At 34.5% G+C, this 4380-nt stretch overlaps 1 protein-coding gene across 4 annotated transcripts in view; it reads right to left on the bottom strand.

The window, feature by feature from the left end:
* PCDH17 (protocadherin 17) overlaps positions 1 to 4380 on the bottom strand; it is a 101095-nt gene that overhangs the window by 85913 nt on the left and 10802 nt on the right. The window lies entirely within an intron of this gene.

Here is a 4380-nt window from a genome sequence, read left to right on the forward strand (position 1 = left end):
TCTCAATGTGAGGATGATCAAAAATCACCTGGATGTTATTTTGTAAATTTTGTGGAAATTTTGAGGCTAGTGGGTAATAAAGTTCATAATCTATGAAGAGCTTGTATGTCACCTATATTAAAAATAAAATTCTGTGGCTCCCAGTTTTTTAGTAAGTTTTACTTTGTTGTTCAATAGACATGAACACAGGTTTATGTTGAAGGAGAGATGTCCACATAACAAATACAGCTAAGAATAATATTAGCTTTTTAAAAGAAACAAAAATAATAAGTTTGGAACTTTAAATAAAATTAAATGCCCTACTGAAGAAATTCCAACCAACTAATGCTAGGCTGAACTTTAGATTGTTTAATGCTTCATGTATTTTTTTTTAAGTTTGATAACTAAAGTAGAAGTTAATCCTATGTTTTCAATAATCTTTGAGTGGAAACAAAAGGGGAAAGAGCAAAATACCCCAAGAAACATGCAATCTAACAATGCCATTCCTTTCCTGATCAATCCAACAAAGTCCTCATTAGAAAGGATGATGTACTTTGTGAAGGGTGATGGATCCTGAGAGAAGTCAGGTAGCACCTTAGCATAAAAACTGTAGCAAAGGTTCTCCAAATTTGAATTGACACCAAGCATGCTTATTCTGTGCATCTGTTGCTGAAAGCATTAATTTAGAAAAGTATAAACTGGGGAAGATTTTGTGTGGTCTTCGGAACTCCTTTGACCAGGTTTCTACAGACAAGACCTTCTGTGTTAGAGAAATGGGAACAAAGACACTCATTGGAAAATTTCATTATAAGAGACACTTCAGCTTTCATCTTTACTAAAATACAGTTAGTTCTTTATCCATGGGAGCTTACTTCTTTACAATCCAACCTCACTTTTATATATTTGGGTTTGCTCTAGGCGCCTTTCACATCCTTATGTAGTCCATTTATATTCAAGATATTGTGCCTGGGATTTGCTACATCTATGTTGTGAGCCTCATGTACATATTTTGAAAGAATTTTATGGCTTTCCATGAGGACTCTGAAGTAAATAGACGTGACTTTGTAAAGCTGATGTGTAGAATTGTACTTTTTAAACTTTATTTTAGGAAATAATTTTCCTGGGTTAATACCCTTTCTTTGATGCCACTATACTGAAACTGACTGCAGTAGGTACTGTGGGGCAACACAGACATTAAAACAAAACAAAAGCCAGAAAATCCTATCATCAGTATTCCCAGGCTTCTCTCTTCTTCTCAATGAGGATTTCACTGAAAACACCTGTTGTGGAGTTGTCTGAAACTTTACTTACTTTGTTGTTTTGCTTTGTTTTACTGAGGCAGGGGCACATGTATATCAGGTTGGCCTCTCTGTGTAACCAAGAGTGACTTTGAACTTCTGACTTATTTCCTGTCGTCGCCTCCCTACTGATGATGTTACAAGTGTGAACTTAGAAGTTCACCACACAAAACATTACATATAGAAATGTCTCTAATATGAAATGCTCTTATAAGTTTATGTGATAGTTTACCTTGCCTACTTCAAAATCTGTTCCGATTTTTAGTACAACTCCTATACCTTATAATAAATAAAACATTACACTGTAATTTAATGTAGTAGAATAATTCCTATGCTATTATAGATATTCTAGTCAAATATCTATTACCTAAACACTTTATAGCCTGATTTTGCTTAGATACATCAACAGAATTTAATAAAAATATAATCTTTTTTCCACAAATCTATGTTAATATATATGTACCTGAATTGAAACAAACACTGAAATCATGAACCTTAGGCCCTGCAGCCCAAGCACTTGCAGACTGAAACCAGCTTTAACTTTAGCTGTAATGTGAGGAGTATACTCCCAGCTTCCTATATTTTACATCACCTTATTGTGCAATGGTATTGCAGCATAGTTATGAAAGTTTGTTTAACACATTTTAGAATGGTAAACCATGCACTTTCAAATCCCCAATGCAGGGTCCTGGAAAATAAAGCTGAGCCAGTGTTACTAGCTGTGGATCCAACTTGATTTTGTGGAATAATATTATACCATAAGAAAAAACACATGAAGTTAATAGCATATTTACTTTGCAGGTTGAATTGTGCACATGTTAACAAATGAGCTTGCTACAAGATTATGGAATTCCTGCCGACTTTCACCATTCCACTTGAGCATGTGTGTGGCAGCGCAATTGCTGAGGGAAAAGGAAAGGGAAAGAAGGGCATAGAAACTAGCTAATTTATTACAGTTTAATCATAAAATAACCAAGATAAATGTGGTACATTTCCAATGAGGTTAATTTATCAGAATTCTATAACTGAACTTTTAAAGTATTGCAAAAGGAAGATGAGGGAAAATGGTAGCTGTTTAAGTTGAATTTTTTTTTTTTAAAGACAGCAGTAAACATAGGAAAATGAGACACTTTGCGGGGAGGGGAATTACAAACTGAAACTAAAGCCCATTTTGTACTTTGGTGAAATGGATTAACATTTTGGAAGTAAAAACATACCAAGGCAGTCTTTTGCTTTGCGCTTAAATTGGGAAGGGTTGGATGGTATGTGATTTTCCTGAGTTGAGTTTTAAGATGGGTGAGGAGCCACCACTATTGTAGATCACAAATGAACAGCTTCAAATGCAACATGCTTAATACAGGATAATCACGACAACTCTCCAGAGTTCTGGATATTTCTAATCAGGAGTGATCATCACTAGTCTGAATAAGAAGACACACTTGCTGTGGATTTCACTGTGTCTACTTGATTTTATGATTTCCATTTAATGCTGCAGCTAGATGGGCATTCAACTCACAACACTTAAGGTAGATGCTTAACGATTAATTAGCCTTTTGTGACAACTCTGTCGGTGGCATAAATATTGCATAGGCTTACAAAATATTTGCAATTCCAAGATGACTACAGCACATCTATAAACATTTTATCATAATCCCCTCTATAGAGATGTTAGTGATCATGAATATCAACTTCATGCAATTACAGGAAGACATTTTTAGAAGCCAAGTTTTTATAGTTGAGAATTTCTTTCATGCTTAATACAAACTTTAAATCTATGATTACAAGATTGCTCTTATAGAGTGAATACTGTGCAAAGTGGAATTTGATACTTTATTAGTCAATAACATGATACTTGTTGAGTCTTGTTCACATAGACATTATACTGTCACAGGAAATATTTTCTTTTGGCATTAGGACATATTAGCAGGGTTATGAAACATTTGAAAAACTGTAACTTTACTGAGACAAGCTTTTCAAAGCACAGTGATGTGGACAAGTAACTACTCATATACTTCAAACTAAACTTCCCCCTCAAGTGTCACTTATGTTTATGCTGAGCTGCAAACATTGGGCACTGCTTGTTCAGAATAATTTGTAAGAACATGTTATAAATATTATGATAACCAATAATTAATTTTTCATGTAGCATAACTCAGAGGTGAATAAATAAAACTAGAAGTTGACTGAACCAGCACAGCACAGTCATCTTTTTAATGAATCAAAGTCTATGCTTTTGGCAATGAATTTGTTTTCATTTATATTAATCATGTGTGTAGAGACCCTGATATTTGTAGAGACCCTGAAAATAAACACTGTTCAAAAACAAATAATGTGAGATTCACTGCAACTTAATCTCCTGTCATCTATAGCAGAACAGTGGTCTTTGGGGGTAGATTCTTCATATCTTAGTGACTACATGAAACTCACAGGAAAACCCTAAGACTAAAGAAATTCTTTTCAAAGATCTTTCCTGATCACTATGCCTAACTAGTTTAAAGTACTTTACAGTGTGATTCACACTTTCAAAGCTTCAGATGAAGGTTCAGAAAAGGAATAAATGGAGATCATGTCCCTAAAACACTTTCAAGGTATAAAACTAATTCCTCAGAAAGTGAAACGTTGTGCAAATTGATTCACAGCCTAAAGTACTGACATGGTGGTTTTTCTGTACTCAAGAAGTTAACTCCAGTTTGGCATATGAACTTCTTATTAACATAAAATGTTTTAATCGAATAAAACTCATTAAAGAAAATTAACTTTTGTTTTTCTACTATGGTAATCCTGTTATGGAAAAAAAATGTAGTCCTGCAAATAGAATAAAGTTAAAATATTGACTGTTGCTGTCATTTTGAAATGTGTAAAAATAAACTTTAAATGTGCAACAGAGGTATGGCATGTAGTTTAACTATTTACACGGGAGGGAGGGATTCTGTATAGGAAATGGTGTGCACACAGGGTCACAGGTGTGAGCCATTTTCAGTTAACTATTCCCCACCCCACACACATTGCTGCTGGCCATCTTGCTTTCCCTTATTCAAAGGTGTCAGGACAGCACCACCAAGAGCTTTCAAGTGAAGGGCCCTTTACTCTAAAAGTCTCCTAC

Source organism: Acomys minous (genome assembly GCF_964271855.1).
Source record: "Acomys minous genome assembly, chromosome: 18".
Classification (NCBI taxonomy): Eukaryota; Metazoa; Chordata; class Mammalia; order Rodentia; family Muridae; genus Acomys; species Acomys minous.